Below are 18363 nucleotides of genomic sequence, written 5' to 3'. Positions count from 1 at the left end.
CAGCACCTGTGGAAGAGCCTGTCACTCCAGAATTGGCCTTTATAGCCACTCCAGGCGCTGCTTCACAAACCACTGACCACCTCCAGGCGCGTATCCATTGTCTCTCGAGATAAGGAGGCCCAAAAGAAAAAAAAAGAAGACCTGCAGGATGTGTTTACAGTGGTGATCGACCTGTAGGATGTGTTTACAGTGGTGATAGACCTGCAGGATGTGTTTACAGTGGTGATAGACCTGCAGGATGTGTTTTCAGTGGTGATAGCCCTGCAGGATGTGTTTACAGTGGTGATAGACCTGTAGGATGTGTTTACAGTGGTGATAGACCTGCAGGATGTGTTTACAGTGGTGATAGACCTGCAGGATGTGTTTTCAGTGGTGATAGACCTGCAGGATGTGTTCACAGTGTTGATCGACCTGTAGGATGTGTTTACAGTGGTGATAGACCTGTAGGATGTGTTTACAGTGGTGATAGACCTGCAGGATGTGTTTACAGTGGTGATCGACCTGTAGGATGTGTTTACAGTGGTGATAGACCTGCAGGATGTGTTTACAGTGGTGATCGACCTGTAGGATGTGTTTACAGTGGTGATAGACCTGCAGGATGTGTTTACAGTGGTGATAGACCTGCAGGATGTGTTTACAGTGGTGATAGACCTGCAGGATGTGTCTGCAGTGGTGATAGACCTGCAGGATGTGTTTACAGTGGTGATAGACCTGCAGGATGTGTTTACAGTGGTGATAGACTTGCTGGATGTGTTTACAGTGGTGATAGACCTGCAGGATGTGTTTACAGTGGTGATAGATTTGCTGGATGTGTTTACAGTGGTGATAGACCTGTAGGATGTGTTTACAGTGGTGATAGACCTGCAGGATGTGTTTACAGTGGTGATAGACTTGCTGGATGTGTTTACAGTGATGATAGACCTGCAGGATGTGTTTACAGTGGTGATAGACCTGCAGGATGTGTTTACAGTGGTGATAGACCTGTCGGATGTGTTTACAGTGGTGATAGACCTGCAGGATGTGTTTACAGTGGTGATAGACCTGCAGGATGTGTTTACAGTGGTGATAGACTTGCTGGATGTGTTTACAGTGGTGATAGACCTGCAGGGTGTGTTTACATTGGTGATAGACCTGTAGGATGTGTTTACAGTGGTGATAGACCTGCAGGATGTGTTTACAGTGGTGATAGACCTGCAGGATGTGTTTACAGTGGTGATAGACTTGCTGGATGTGTTTACAGTGGTGATAGACCTGCTGGATGTGTTTACAGTGGTGATAGACCTGCAGGATGTGTTTACAGTGGTGATAGACCTGCAGGATGTGTTTACAGTGGTGATAGACTTGCTGGATGTGTTTACAGTGGTGATAGACCTGCTGGATGTGTTTACAGTGGTGATAGACCTGTAGGATGTGTTTACAGTGGTGATAGACCTGCAGGATGTGTTTACAGTGGTGATAGACCTGCAGGATGTGTTTACAGTGGTCGTAGACCTGCAGGATGTGTTTACAGTGGTGATGGACCTGTAGGATGTGTTTACAGTGGTGATAGACTTGCTGGATGTGTTTACAGTGGTGATAGACCTGCAGGATGTGTTTACAGTGGTGATAGACCTGCAGGATGTGTTTACAGTGATCGTAGACCTGCAGGATGTGTTTACAGTGGTCATAGACCTGCTGGATGTGTTTACAGTGGTGATAGACCTGCAGGATGTGTTTACAGTGGTCATAGACCTGCTGGATGTGTTTACAGTGGTGATAGACCTGCAGGATGTGTTTACAGTGGTGATAGACCTGCTGGATGTGTTTACAGTGGTGATAGACCTGCTGGATGTGTTTACAGTGGTGATAGACCTGCAGGATGTGTTTACAGTGGTGATAGACCTGCTGGATGTGTTTACAGTGGTGATAGACCTGCAGGATGTGTTTACAGTGGTCATAGACCTGCAGGATGTGTTTGCAGTGGTGATAGACCTGCTGGATGTGTTTACAGTGGTGATAGACCTGCAGGATGTGTTTACAGTGGTGATCGACCTGTAGGATGTGTTTACAGTGGTCATAGACCTGCAGGATGTGTTTACAGTGGTGATAGACCTGCAGGATGTGTCTGCAGTGGTGATAGACCTGCAGGATGTGTTTACAGTGGTGATAGACCTGCAGGATGTGTCTGCAGTGGTGATAGACCTGCAGGATGTGTTTACAGTGGTGATAGACCTGCAGGATGTGTTTACAGTGGTGATCGACCTGCAGGATGTGTTTACAGTGGTGATAGACCTGCAGGATGTGTTTACAGTGGTGATCGACCTGCAGGATGTGTTTACAGTGGTGATAGACCTGCAGGATGTGTTTCCAGTGGTGATAGACCTGCAGGATGTGTTTACAGTGGTGATAGACCTGCAGGATGTGTCTGCAGTGGTGATAGACCTGCAGGATGTGTTTCCAGTGGTGATGGACCTGCAGGATGTGTTTACAGTGGTGATAGACGTGCAGGATGTGTTTACAGTGGTGATAGACCTGCAGGATGTGTTTACAGTGGTGATCGACCTGCAGGATGTGTTTACAGTGGTGATAGACGTGCAGGATGTGTTTACAGTGGTGATAGACCTGCAGGATGTGTTTACAGTGGTGATAGACCTGCAGGATGTGTTTACAGTGGTGATCGACCTGCAGGATGTGTTTACAGTGGTGATAGACCTGCAGGATGTGTTTACAGTGGTGATCGACCTGCAGGATGTGTTTACAGTGGTGATAGACCTGCAGGATGTGTTTACAGTGGTGATAGACCTGCAGGATGTGTTTACAGTGGTGATAGACCTGCAGGATGTGTTTACAGTGGTGATAGACCTGCAGGATGTGTTTACAGTGGTGATCGACCTGCAGGATGTGTTTACAGTGGTGATAGACTTGCTGGATGTGTTTACAGTGGTGATAGACCTGCAGGATGTGTTTACAGTGGTGATAGACTTGCTGGATGTGTTTACAGTGGTGATAGACCTGCAGGATGTGTTTACAGTGGTGATAGACCTGCAGGATGTGTTTACAGTGGTGATAGACCTGCAGGATGTGTTTACAGTGGTGATAGACCTGCAGGATGTGTTTACAGTGGTGATCGACCTGCAGGATGTGTTTACAGTGGTGATAGACTTGCTGGATGTGTTTACAGTGGTGATAGACCTGCAGGATGTGTTTACAGTGGTGATAGACTTGCTGGATGTGTTTACAGTGGTGATAGACCTGTAGGATGTGTTTACAGTGGTGATAGACCTGCAGGATTTGTTTACAGTGGTGATAGACCTGCAGGATGTGTTTACAGTGGTGATAGATCTGCAGGATGTGTTTACAGTGGTGATGGACCTGCAGGATGTGTTTACAGTGGTGATAGACTTGCTGGATGTGTTTACAGTGGTGATAGACCTGCAGGATGTGTTTACAGTGGTGATAGATTTGCTGGATGTGTTTACAGTGGTGATAGACCTGTAGGATGTGTTTACAGTGGTCGTAGACCTGCAGGATGTGTTTACAGTGGTGTTAGACCTGCTGGATGTGTTTACAGTGGTGATCGACCTGCTGGATGTGTTTACAGTGGTGATGGACCTGCAGGATGTGTTTACAGTGGTGATTGACCTGCAGGATGTGTTTACAGTGGTGATCGACCTGTAGGATGTGTTTACAGTGGTGATTGACCTGCAGGATGTGTTTACAGTGGTGATCGACCTGTAGGATGTGTTTACAGTGGTGATAGACCTGCAGGATGTGTTTACAGTGGTGATAGACCTGCAGGATGTGTTTACAGTGGTGATAGTCGAAGAGACTTAGTAGTTGGCAGGAAAAAAGACAGAGGCGCAAGGGGAGAGCCAACTGTGCAACAGCCCCAACAAACAAATTTCTCTGCAGCACCTGTGGAAGAGCCTGTCACTCCAGAATTGGCCTTTATAGCCACTCCAGGCGCTGCTTCACAAACCACTGACCACCTCCAGGCGCGTATCCATTGTCTCTCGAGATAAGGAGGCCCAAAAGAAAAAAAAAGAAGACCTGCAGGATGTGTTTACAGTGGTGATCGACCTGTAGGATGTGTTTACAGTGGTGATAGACCTGCAGGATGTGTTTACAGTGGTGATAGACCTGCAGGATGTGTTTTCAGTGGTGATAGCCCTGCAGGATGTGTTTACAGTGGTGATAGACCTGTAGGATGTGTTTACAGTGGTGATAGACCTGCAGGATGTGTTTACAGTGGTGATAGACCTGCAGGATGTGTTTTCAGTGGTGATAGACCTGCAGGATGTGTTCACAGTGTTGATCGACCTGTAGGATGTGTTTACAGTGGTGATAGACCTGTAGGATGTGTTTACAGTGGTGATAGACCTGCAGGATGTGTTTACAGTGGTGATCGACCTGTAGGATGTGTTTACAGTGGTGATAGACCTGCAGGATGTGTTTACAGTGGTGATCGACCTGTAGGATGTGTTTACAGTGGTGATAGACCTGCAGGATGTGTTTACAGTGGTGATAGACCTGCAGGATGTGTTTACAGTGGTGATAGACCTGCAGGATGTGTCTGCAGTGGTGACAGACCTGCAGGATGTGTTTACAGTGGTGATAGACCTGTAGGATGTGTTTACAGTGGTGATAGACCTGCAGGATGTGTTTACAGTGGTGATAGACCTGCAGGATGTGTTTTCAGTGGTGATAGACCTGCAGGATGTGTTCACAGTGTTGATCGACCTGTAGGATGTGTTTACAGTGGTGATAGACCTGTAGGATGTGTTTACAGTGGTGATAGACCTGCAGGATGTGTTTACAGTGGTGATCGACCTGTAGGATGTGTTTACAGTGGTGATAGACCTGCAGGATGTGTTTACAGTGGTGATCGACCTGTAGGATGTGTTTACAGTGGTGATAGACCTGCAGGATGTGTTTACAGTGGTGATAGACCTGCAGGATGTGTCTGCAGTGGTGATAGACCTGCAGGATGTGTTTACAGTGGTCGTAGACCTGCAGGATGTGTTTACAGTGGTGATAGACCTGCAGGATGTGTTTACAGTGGTGATGGACCTGCAGGATGTGTTTACAGTGGTGATAGACCTGCAGGATGTGTTTACAGTGGTGATAGACCTGCAGGATGTGTTTACAGTGGTGATAGACCTGCAGGATGTGTTTACAGTGGTGATAGACCTGCAGGATGTGTTTACAGTGGTGATAGACCTGCAGGATGTGTTTACAGTGGTGATAGACCTGCAGGATGTGTTTACAGTGGTGATAGACCTGCAGGATGTGTTTACAGTGGTCATAGACCTGCAGGATGTGTTTACAGTGGTGATAGACCTGCAGGATATGTTTATAGTGGTGATAGACCTGCAGGATGTGTTTACAGTGGTGATAGACCTGCAGGATGTGTTTACAGTGGTGATAGACCTGCAGGATGTGTTTACAGTGGTGATAGACCTGCAGGATGTGTTTACAGTGGTGATAGACTTGCAGGATGTGTTTACAGTGGTGATGGACCTGCAGGATGTGTCTGCAGTGGTGATAGACCTGCAGGATGTGTTTACAGTGGTGATAGACTTGCAGGATGTGTTTACAGTGGTGATAGACCTGCAGGATGTGTTTACAGTGGTGATAGACCTGCAGGATGTGTTTACAGTGGTGATCGACCTGCAGGATGTGTCTGCAGTGGTGATAGACCTGCAGGATGTGTTTGCAGTGGTGATAGTCCTGCAGGATGTGTTTACAGTGGTGATAGACCTGCAGGATGTGTTTACAGTGGTGATAGACCTGCAGGATGTGTTTACAGTGGTGATCGACCTGTAGGATGTGTTTACAGTGGTGATAGACTTGCTGGATGTGTTTACAGTGGTGATAGACCTGCAGGATGTGTTTACAGTGGTCATAGACCTGCTGGATGTGTTTACAGTGGTGATAGACCTGCTGGATGTGTTTACAGTGGTGATAGACCTGCAGGATGTGTTTACAGTGGTGATAGACCTGCTGGATGTGTTTACAGTGGTGATCGACCTGCAGGATGTGTCTGCAGTGGTGATAGACCTGCAGGATGTGTTTGCAGTGGTGATAGTCCTGCAGGATGTGTTTACAGTGGTGATAGACCTGCAGGATGTGTTTACAGTGGTGATAGACCTGCAGGATGTGTTTACAGTGGTGATCGACCTGTAGGATGTGTTTACAGTGGTGATAGACTTGCTGGATGTGTTTACAGTGGTGATAGACCTGCAGGATGTGTTTACAGTGGTGATAGACCTGCAGGATGTGTTTACAGTGGTGATAGACCTGCAGGATGTGTTTACAGTGGTGATAGACCTGCAGGATGTGTTTACAGTGGTGATAGACCTGCAGGATGTGTTTACAGTGGTGATAGACCTGCAGGATGTGTTTACAGTGGTGATAGACCTGCAGGATGTGTTTACAGTGGTGATAGACCTGCAGGATGTGTTTACAGTGGTGATAGACTTGCAGGATGTGTTTACAGTGGTGATGGACCTGCAGGATGTGTCTGCAGTGGTGATAGACCTGCAGGATGTGTTTACAGTGGTGATAGACTTGCAGGATGTGTTTACAGTGGTGATAGACCTGCAGGATGTGTTTACAGTGGTGATAGACCTGCAGGATGTGTTTACAGTGGTGATCGACCTGCAGGATGTGTCTGCAGTGGTGATAGACCTGCAGGATGTGTTTGCAGTGGTGATAGTCCTGCAGGATGTGTTTACAGTGGTGATAGACCTGCAGGATGTGTTTACAGTGGTGATAGACCTGCAGGATGTGTTTACAGTGGTGATCGACCTGTAGGATGTGTTTACAGTGGTGATAGACTTGCTGGATGTGTTTACAGTGGTGATAGACCTGCAGGATGTGTTTACAGTGGTGATAGACCTGCAGGATGTGTTTACAGTGGTGATAGACCTGCAGGATGTGTTTACAGTGGTCATAGACCTGCAGGATGTGTTTACAGTGGTGATAGACCTGCAGGATGTGTTTACAGTGGTGATAGACCTGCAGGATGTGTTTACAGTGGTGATAGACTTGCTGGATGTGTTTACAGTGGTGATAGACCTGCTGGATGTGTTTACAGTGGTGATAGACCTGCAGGATGTGTTTACAGTGGTGATAGACCTGCAGGATGTGTTTACAGTGGTGATAGACTTGCTGGATGTGTTTACAGTGGTGATAGACCTGCTGGATGTGTTTACAGTGGTGATAGACCTGCAGGATGTGTTTACAGTGGTGATAGACCTGCAGGATGTGTTTACAGTGGTCATAGACCTGCAGGATGTGTTTACAGTGGTGATAGACCTGCAGGATGTGTCTGCAGTGGTGATAGACCTGCAGGATGTGTTTACAGTGGTGATAGACCTGCAGGATGTGTTTACAGTGGTGATAGACCTGCAGGATGTGTTTACAGTGGTGATAGACCTGCAGGATGTGTTTACAGTGGTGATAGACCTGCAGGATGTGTTTACAGTGGTGATAGACCTGCAGGATGTGTTTACAGTGGTCATAGACCTGCAGGATGTGTTTACAGTGGTGATAGACCTGCAGGATGTGTTTACAGTGGTCATAGACCTGCAGGATGTGTTTACAGTGGTGATAGACCTGCAGGATGTGTTTACAGTGGTGATAGACCTGCAGGATGTGTTTACAGTGGTGATCGACCTGTAGGATGTGTTTACAGTGGTGATAGACTTGCTGGATGTGTTTACAGTGGTGATGGACCTGCAGGATGTGTTTACAGTGGTGATAGACCTGCAGGATGTGTTTACAGTGGTCATAGACCTGCAGGATGTGTTTACAGTGGTGATAGACCTGCAGGATGTGTCTGCAGTGGTGATAGACCTGCAGGATGTGTTTACAGTGGTGATAGACCTGCAGGATGTGTCTGCAGTGGTGATAGACCTGCAGGATGTGTTTACAGTGGTGATAGACCTGCAGGATGTGTTTACAGTGGTGATCGACCTGCAGGATGTGTTTACAGTGGTGATAGACCTGCAGGATGTGTTTACAGTGGTGATCGACCTGCAGGATGTGTTTACAGTGGTGATAGACCTGCAGGATGTGTTTCCAGTGGTGATAGACCTGCAGGATGTGTTTACAGTGGTGATAGACCTGCAGGATGTGTCTGCTGTGGTGATAGACCTGCAGGATGTGTTTCCAGTGGTGATGGACCTGCAGGATGTGTTTACAGTGGTGATAGACGTGCAGGATGTGTTTACAGTGGTGATAGACCTGCAGGATGTGTTTACAGTGGTGATCGACCTGCAGGATGTGTTTACAGTGGTGATAGACGTGCAGGATGTGTTTACAGTGGTGATAGACCTGCAGGATGTGTTTACAGTGGTGATAGACCTGCAGGATGTGTTTACAGTGGTGATCGACCTGCAGGATGTGTTTACAGTGGTGATCGACCTGCAGGATGTGTTTACAGTGGTGATAGACTTGCTGGATGTGTTTACAGTGGTGATAGATCTGCAGGATGTGTTTACAGTGGTGATAGACTTGCTGGATGTGTTTACAGTGGTGATAGACCTGCAGGATTTGTTTACAGTGGTGATAGACCTGCAGGATGTGTTTACAGTGGTGATAGACCTGCAGGATGTGTTTACAGTGGTGATGGACCTGCAGGATGTGTTTACAGTGGTGATAGACTTGCTGGATGTGTTTACAGTGGTGATAGACCTGCAGGATGTGTTTACAGTGGTGATAGATTTGCTGGATGTGTTTACAGTGGTGATAGACCTGTAGGATGTGTTTACAGTGGTGATAGACCTGCAGGATGTGTTTACAGTGGTGATAGACTTGCTGGATGTGTTTACAGTGATGATAGACCTGCAGGATGTGTTTACAGTGGTGATAGACCTGCAGGATGTGTTTACAGTGGTGATAGACCTGTCGGATGTGTTTACAGTGGTGATAGACCTGCAGGATGTGTTTACAGTGGTGATAGACCTGCAGGATGTGTTTACAGTGGTGATAGACTTGCTGGATGTGTTTACAGTGGTGATAGACCTGCAGGGTGTGTTTACATTGGTGATAGACCTGTAGGATGTGTTTACAGTGGTGATAGACCTGCAGGATGTGTTTACAGTGGTGATAGACCTGCAGGATGTGTTTACAGTGGTGATAGACTTGCTGGATGTGTTTACAGTGGTGATAGACCTGCTGGATGTGTTTACAGTGGTGATAGACCTGCAGGATGTGTTTACAGTGGTGATAGACCTGCAGGATGTGTTTACAGTGGTGATAGACTTGCTGGATGTGTTTACAGTGGTGATAGACCTGCTGGATGTGTTTACAGTGGTGATAGACCTGTAGGATGTGTTTACAGTGGTGATAGACCTGCAGGATGTGTTTACAGTGGTGATAGACCTGCAGGATGTGTTTACAGTGGTCGTAGACCTGCAGGATGTGTTTACAGTGGTGATGGACCTGTAGGATGTGTTTACAGTGGTGATAGACTTGCTGGATGTGTTTACAGTGGTGATAGACCTGCAGGATGTGTTTACAGTGGTGATAGACCTGCAGGATGTGTTTACAGTGATCGTAGACCTGCAGGATGTGTTTACAGTGGTCATAGACCTGCTGGATGTGTTTACAGTGGTGATAGACCTGCAGGATGTGTTTACAGTGGTCATAGACCTGCTGGATGTGTTTACAGTGGTGATAGACCTGCAGGATGTGTTTACAGTGGTGATAGACCTGCTGGATGTGTTTACAGTGGTGATAGACCTGCTGGATGTGTTTACAGTGGTGATAGACCTGCAGGATGTGTTTACAGTGGTGATAGACCTGCTGGATGTGTTTACAGTGGTGATAGACCTGCAGGATGTGTTTACAGTGGTCATAGACCTGCAGGATGTGTTTGCAGTGGTGATAGACCTGCTGGATGTGTTTACAGTGGTGATAGACCTGCAGGATGTGTTTACAGTGGTGATCGACCTGTAGGATGTGTTTACAGTGGTCATAGACCTGCAGGATGTGTTTACAGTGGTGATAGACCTGCAGGATGTGTCTGCAGTGGTGATAGACCTGCAGGATGTGTTTACAGTGGTGATAGACCTGCAGGATGTGTCTGCAGTGGTGATAGACCTGCAGGATGTGTTTACAGTGGTGATAGACCTGCAGGATGTGTTTACAGTGGTGATCGACCTGCAGGATGTGTTTACAGTGGTGATAGACCTGCAGGATGTGTTTACAGTGGTGATCGACCTGCAGGATGTGTTTACAGTGGTGATAGACCTGCAGGATGTGTTTCCAGTGGTGATAGACCTGCAGGATGTGTTTACAGTGGTGATAGACCTGCAGGATGTGTCTGCAGTGGTGATAGACCTGCAGGATGTGTTTCCAGTGGTGATGGACCTGCAGGATGTGTTTACAGTGGTGATAGACGTGCAGGATGTGTTTACAGTGGTGATAGACCTGCAGGATGTGTTTACAGTGGTGATCGACCTGCAGGATGTGTTTACAGTGGTGATAGACGTGCAGGATGTGTTTACAGTGGTGATAGACCTGCAGGATGTGTTTACAGTGGTGATAGACCTGCAGGATGTGTTTACAGTGGTGATCGACCTGCAGAATGTGTTTACAGTGGTGATAGACCTGCAGGATGTGTTTACAGTGGTGATCGACCTGCAGGATGTGTTTACAGTGGTGATAGACCTGCAGGATGTGTTTACAGTGGTGATAGACCTGCAGGATGTGTTTACAGTGGTGATAGACCTGCAGGATGTGTTTACAGTGGTGATAGACCTGCAGGATGTGTTTACAGTGGTGATCGACCTGCAGGATGTGTTTACAGTGGTGATAGACTTGCTGGATGTGTTTACAGTGGTGATAGACCTGCAGGATGTGTTTACAGTGGTGATAGACTTGCTGGATGTGTTTACAGTGGTGATAGACCTGCAGGATGTGTTTACAGTGGTGATAGACCTGCAGGATGTGTTTACAGTGGTGATAGACCTGCAGGATGTGTTTACAGTGGTGATAGACCTGCAGGATGTGTTTACAGTGGTGATCGACCTGCAGGATGTGTTTACAGTGGTGATAGACTTGCTGGATGTGTTTACAGTGGTGATAGACCTGCAGGATGTGTTTACAGTGGTGATAGACTTGCTGGATGTGTTTACAGTGGTGATAGACCTGTAGGATGTGTTTACAGTGGTGATAGACCTGCAGGATTTGTTTACAGTGGTGATAGACCTGCAGGATGTGTTTACAGTGGTGATAGATCTGCAGGATGTGTTTACAGTGGTGATGGACCTGCAGGATGTGTTTACAGTGGTGATAGACTTGCTGGATGTGTTTACAGTGGTGATAGACCTGCAGGATGTGTTTACAGTGGTGATAGATTTGCTGGATGTGTTTACAGTGGTGATAGACCTGTAGGATGTGTTTACAGTGGTCGTAGACCTGCAGGATGTGTTTACAGTGGTGTTAGACCTGCTGGATGTGTTTACAGTGGTGATCGACCTGCTGGATGTGTTTACAGTGGTGATGGACCTGCAGGATGTGTTTACAGTGGTGATTGACCTGCAGGATGTGTTTACAGTGGTGATCGACCTGTAGGATGTGTTTACAGTGGTGATTGACCTGCAGGATGTGTTTACAGTGGTGATCGACCTGTAGGATGTGTTTACAGTGGTGATAGACCTGCAGGATGTGTTTACAGTGGTGATAGACCTGCAGGATGTGTTTACAGTGGTGATAGTCGAAGAGACTTAGTAGTTGGCAGGAAAAAAGACAGAGGCGCAAGGGGAGAGCCAACTGTGCAACAGCCCCAACAAACAAATTTCTCTGCAGCACCTGTGGAAGAGCCTGTCACTCCAGAATTGGCCTTTATAGCCACTCCAGGCGCTGCTTCACAAACCACTGACCACCTCCAGGCGCGTATCCATTGTCTCTCGAGATAAGGAGGCCCAAAAGAAAAAAAAAGAAGACCTGCAGGATGTGTTTACAGTGGTGATCGACCTGTAGGATGTGTTTACAGTGGTGATAGACCTGCAGGATGTGTTTACAGTGGTGATAGACCTGCAGGATGTGTTTTCAGTGGTGATAGCCCTGCAGGATGTGTTTACAGTGGTGATAGACCTGTAGGATGTGTTTACAGTGGTGATAGACCTGCAGGATGTGTTTACAGTGGTGATAGACCTGCAGGATGTGTTTTCAGTGGTGATAGACCTGCAGGATGTGTTCACAGTGTTGATCGACCTGTAGGATGTGTTTACAGTGGTGATAGACCTGTAGGATGTGTTTACAGTGGTGATAGACCTGCAGGATGTGTTTACAGTGGTGATCGACCTGTAGGATGTGTTTACAGTGGTGATAGACCTGCAGGATGTGTTTACAGTGGTGATCGACCTGTAGGATGTGTTTACAGTGGTGATAGACCTGCAGGATGTGTTTACAGTGGTGATAGACCTGCAGGATGTGTTTACAGTGGTGATAGACCTGCAGGATGTGTCTGCAGTGGTGACAGACCTGCAGGATGTGTTTACAGTGGTGATAGACCTGTAGGATGTGTTTACAGTGGTGATAGACCTGCAGGATGTGTTTACAGTGGTGATAGACCTGCAGGATGTGTTTTCAGTGGTGATAGACCTGCAGGATGTGTTCACAGTGTTGATCGACCTGTAGGATGTGTTTACAGTGGTGATAGACCTGTAGGATGTGTTTACAGTGGTGATAGACCTGCAGGATGTGTTTACAGTGGTGATCGACCTGTAGGATGTGTTTACAGTGGTGATAGACCTGCAGGATGTGTTTACAGTGGTGATCGACCTGTAGGATGTGTTTACAGTGGTGATAGACCTGCAGGATGTGTTTACAGTGGTGATAGACCTGCAGGATGTGTCTGCAGTGGTGATAGACCTGCAGGATGTGTTTACAGTGGTCGTAGACCTGCAGGATGTGTTTACAGTGGTGATAGACCTGCAGGATGTGTTTACAGTGGTGATGGACCTGCAGGATGTGTTTACAGTGGTGATAGACCTGCAGGATGTGTTTACAGTGGTGATAGACCTGCAGGATGTGTTTACAGTGGTGATAGACCTGCAGGATGTGTTTACAGTGGTGATAGACCTGCAGGATGTGTTTACAGTGGTCATAGACCTGCAGGATGTGTTTACAGTGGTGATAGACCTGCAGGATGTGTTTACAGTGGTGATAGACCTGCAGGATGTGTTTACAGTGGTGATAGACCTGCAGGATGTGTTTACAGTGGTGATAGACCTGCTGGATGTGTTTACAGTGGTGATCGACCTGCAGGATGTGTCTGCAGTGGTGATAGACCTGCAGGATGTGTTTGCAGTGGTGATAGTCCTGCAGGATGTGTTTACAGTGGTGATAGACCTGCAGGATGTGTTTACAGTGGTGATAGACCTGCAGGATGTGTTTACAGTGGTGATCGACCTGTAGGATGTGTTTACAGTGGTGATAGACTTGCTGGATGTGTTTACAGTGGTGATAGACCTGCAGGATGTGTTTACAGTGGTGATAGACCTGCAGGATGTGTTTACAGTGGTGATAGACCTGCAGGATGTGTTTACAGTGGTCATAGACCTGCAGGATGTGTTTACAGTGGTGATAGACCTGCAGGATGTGTTTACAGTGGTGATAGACCTGCAGGATGTGTTTACAGTGGTGATAGACCTGCAGGATGTGTTTACAGTGGTCATAGACCTGCAGGATGTGTTTACAGTGGTGATAGACCTGCAGGATATGTTTATAGTGGTGATAGACCTGCAGGATGTGTTTACAGTGGTGATAGACCTGCAGGATGTGTTTACAGTGGTGATAGACCTGCAGGATGTGTTTACAGTGGTGATAGACCTGCAGGATGTGTTTACAGTGGTGATAGACTTGCAGGATGTGTTTACAGTGGTGATGGACCTGCAGGATGTGTCTGCAGTGGTGATAGACCTGCAGGATGTGTTTACAGTGGTGATAGACTTGCAGGATGTGTTTACAGTGGTGATAGACCTGCAGGATGTGTTTACAGTGGTGATAGACCTGCAGGATGTGTTTACAGTGGTGATCGACCTGCAGGATGTGTCTGCAGTGGTGATAGACCTGCAGGATGTGTTTGCAGTGGTGATAGTCCTGCAGGATGTGTTTACAGTGGTGATAGACCTGCAGGATGTGTTTACAGTGGTGATAGACCTGCAGGATGTGTTTACAGTGGTGATCGACCTGTAGGATGTGTTTACAGTGGTGATAGACTTGCTGGATGTGTTTACAGTGGTGATAGACCTGCAGGATGTGTTTACAGTGGTGATAGACCTGCAGGATGTGTTTACAGTGGTGATAGACCTGCAGGATGTGTTTACAGTGGTCATAGACCTGCAGGATGTGTTTACAGTGGTGATAGACCTGCAGGATGTGTTTACAGTGGTGATAGACCTGCAGGATGTGTTTACAGTGGTGATAGACTTGCTGGATGTGTTTACAGTGGTGATAGACCTGCTGGATGTGTTTACAGTGGTGATAGACCTGCAGGATGTGTTTACAGTGGTGATAGACCTGCAGGATGTGTTTACAGTGGTGATAGACTTGCTGGATGTGTTTACAGTGGTGATAGACCTGCTGGATGTGTTTACAGTGGTGATAGACCTGCAGGATGTGTTTACAGTGGTGATAGACCTGCAGGATGTGTTTACAGTGGTCATAGACCTGCAGGATGTGTTTACAGTGGTGATAGACCTGCAGGATGTGTCTGCAGTGGTGATAGACCTGCAGGATGTGTTTACAGTGGTGATAGACCTGCAGGATGTGTTTACAGTGGTGATAGACCTGCAGGATGTGTTTACAGTGGTGATAGACCTGCAGGATGTGTTTACAGTGGTGATAGACCTGCAGGATGTGTTTACAGTGGTGATAGACCTGCAGGATGTGTTTACAGTGGTCATAGACCTGCAGGATGTGTTTACAGTGGTGATAGACCTGCAGGATGTGTTTACAGTGGTCATAGACCTGCAGGATGTGTTTACAGTGGTGATAGACCTGCAGGATGTGTTTACAGTGGTGATAGACCTGCAGGATGTGTTTACAGTGGTGATCGACCTGTAGGATGTGTTTACAGTGGTGATAGACTTGCTGGATGTGTTTACAGTGGTGATGGACCTGCAGGATGTGTTTACAGTGGTGATAGACCTGCAGGATGTGTTTACAGTGGTCATAGACCTGCAGGATGTGTTTACAGTGGTGATAGACCTGCAGGATGTGTCTGCAGTGGTGATAGACCTGCAGGATGTGTTTACAGTGGTGATAGACCTGCAGGATGTGTCTGCAGTGGTGATAGACCTGCAGGATGTGTTTACAGTGGTGATAGACCTGCAGGATGTGTTTACAGTGGTGATCGACCTGCAGGATGTGTTTACAGTGGTGATAGACCTGCAGGATGTGTTTACAGTGGTGATCGACCTGCAGGATGTGTTTACAGTGGTGATAGACCTGCAGGATGTGTTTCCAGTGGTGATAGACCTGCAGGATGTGTTTACAGTGGTGATAGACCTGCAGGATGTGTCTGCTGTGGTGATAGACCTGCAGGATGTGTTTACAGTGGTGATGGACCTGCAGGATGTGTTTACAGTGGTGATAGACGTGCAGGATGTGTTTACAGTGGTGATAGACCTGCAGGATGTGTTTACAGTGGTGATGGACCTGCAGGATGTGTTTACAGTGGTGATAGACGTGCAGGATGTGTTTACAGTGGTGATAGACCTGCAGGATGTGTTTACAGTGGTGATCGACCTGCAGGATGTGTTTACAGTGGTGATAGACGTGCAGGATGTGTTTACAGTGGTGATAGACCTGCAGGATGTGTTTACAGTGGTGATAGACCTGCAGGATGTGTTTACAGTGGTGATCGACCTGCAGGATGTGTTTACAGTGGTGATCGACCTGCAGGATGTGTTTACAGTGGTGATAGACTTGCTGGATGTGTTTACAGTGGTGATAGACCTGCAGGATGTGTTTACAGTGGTGATAGACTTGCTGGATGTGTTTACAGTGGTGATAGACCTGCAGGATTTGTTTACAGTGGTGATAGACCTGCAGGATGTGTTTACAGTGGTGATAGACCTGCAGGATGTGTTTACAGTGGTGATGGACCTGCAGGATGTGTTTACAGTGGTGATAGACTTGCTGGATGTGTTTACAGTGGTGATAGACCTGCAGGATGTGTTTACAGTGGTGATAGATTTGCTGGATGTGTTTACAGTGGTGATAGACCTGTAGGATGTGTTTACAGTGGTGATAGACCTGCAGGATGTGTTTACAGTGGTGATAGACTTGCTGGATGTGTTTACAGTGATGATAGACCTGCAGGATGTGTTTACAGTGGTGATAGACCTGCAGGATGTGTTTACAGTGGTGATAGACCTGTCGGATGTGTTTACAGTGGTGATAGACCTGCAGGATGTGTTTACAGTGGTGATAGACCTGCAGGATGTGTTTACAGTGGTGATAGACTTGCTGGATGTGTTTACAGTGGTGATAGACCTGCAGGGTGTGTTTACATTGGTGATAGACCTGTAGGATGTGTTTACAGTGGTGATAGACCTGCAGGATGTGTTTACAGTGGTGATAGACCTGCAGGATGTGTTTACAGTGGTGATAGACTTGCTGGATGTGTTTACAGTGGTGATAGACCTGCTGGATGTGTTTACAGTGGTGATAGACCTGCAGGATGTGTTTACAGTGGTGATAGACCTGCAGGATGTGTTTACAGTGGTGATAGACTTGCTGGATGTGTTTACAGTGGTGATAGACCTGCTGGATGTGTTTACAGTGGTGATAGACCTGTAGGATGTGTTTACAGTGGTGATAGACCTGCAGGATGTGTTTACAGTGGTGATAGACCTGCAGGATGTGTTTACAGTGGTCGTAGACCTGCAGGATGTGTTTACAGTGGTGATGGACCTGTAGGATGTGTTTACAGTGGTGATAGACTTGCTGGATGTGTTTACAGTGGTGATAGACCTGCAGGATGTGTTTACAGTGGTGATAGACCTGCAGGATGTGTTTACAGTGATCGTAGACCTGCAGGATGTGTTTACAGTGGTCATAGACCTGCTGGATGTGTTTACAGTGGTGATAGACCTGCAGGATGTGTTTACAGTGGTCATAGACCTGCTGGATGTGTTTACAGTGGTGATAGACCTGCAGGATGTGTTTACAGTGGTGATAGACCTGCTGGATGTGTTTACAGTGGTGATAGACCTGCTGGATGTGTTTACAGTGGTGATAGACCTGCAGGATGTGTTTACAGTGGTGATAGACCTGCTGGATGTGTTTACAGTGGTGATAGACCTGCAGGATGTGTTTACAGTGGTCATAGACCTGCAGGATGTGTTTGCAGTGGTGATAGACCTGCTGGATGTGTTTACAGTGGTGATAGACCTGCTGGATGTGTTTACAGTGGTGATCGACCTGCTGGATGTGTTTACAGTGGTGATAGACCTGCAGGATGTGTTTACAGTGGTCGTAGACTTGCAGGATGTGTTTACAGTGGTGATAGACCTGTAGGATGTGTTTACAATGGTGATAGACCTGTAGGATGTGTTTACAGTGGTGATAGACCTGCAGGATGTGTTTACAGTGGTGATAGACCTGCAGGATGTGTTTACAGTGGTGATAGACCTGCAGGATGTGTTTACAGTGGTGATAGACCTGCAGGATGTGTTTACAGTGGTGATAGACCTGCAGGATGTGTTTACAGTGGTGATAGACCTGCAGGATGTGTTTACAGTGGTGATAGACCTGCTGGATGTGTTTACAGTGGTGATAGACCTGCAGGATGTGTTTACAGTGGTCATAATTTAAAGGTGATTGGAGGAAGGTTTCGGGGAGATGTCAGAGGTAGGTTCTTTACACAGAGAGTGTTGGGTGCGTGGAATGCGCTGCCAGCGGTGGTAGTAGAAGCAGATACATTAGGGGCATTTAAGCGACTCTTGGATAGGTACATGGATGATAGTAGAATGAAGGGTAGGTAGTTACTTAGATATTAGAGCAGGTTAAAGATTCGGCACAACATCGTGGGCCGAAGGGCCTGTACTGTGCTGTACTGTTCTATGTTCTGTGTCACCTGTGGATCCCTGGAATGATCTGGTGGCGTAGATGTTCAGCACCACACTGACCTTCAGTGTTACTGGCATCAGATTCCTCCCATGGCCCCTGGGGCACAGCACATCCTGCATCATGGCACACAGGTCTGCAACGGCTTCCCTGGAGATGCAGAGGCTTCATTGGCACTGCCTTTCAGACATGTGCAGGTCGTTGTTTCTTGACCTGGAGACCCTGTCTGGAGGGGACCTCCTTCTGCGTGGAGCAGCTGCCCCTTTCTCTCTCTCTCTCTCTCTCCCTCTC

The 18363-nt window shown here is 47.1% G+C and overlaps 1 protein-coding gene across 6 annotated transcripts in view; it reads left to right on the top strand.

Annotated features, from left to right (window-relative positions):
- Window positions 1-18363, top strand: part of tjap1 (tight junction associated protein 1 (peripheral)) — a 593272-nt gene that overhangs the window by 384776 nt on the left and 190133 nt on the right. The window lies entirely within an intron of this gene.

Source organism: Heterodontus francisci, chromosome 3 (genome assembly GCF_036365525.1).
Source record: "Heterodontus francisci isolate sHetFra1 chromosome 3, sHetFra1.hap1, whole genome shotgun sequence".
In the NCBI taxonomy this organism is placed as follows: Eukaryota; Metazoa; Chordata; class Chondrichthyes; order Heterodontiformes; family Heterodontidae; genus Heterodontus; species Heterodontus francisci.
This window is presented reverse-complemented; position numbering and strand designations above follow the sequence as displayed.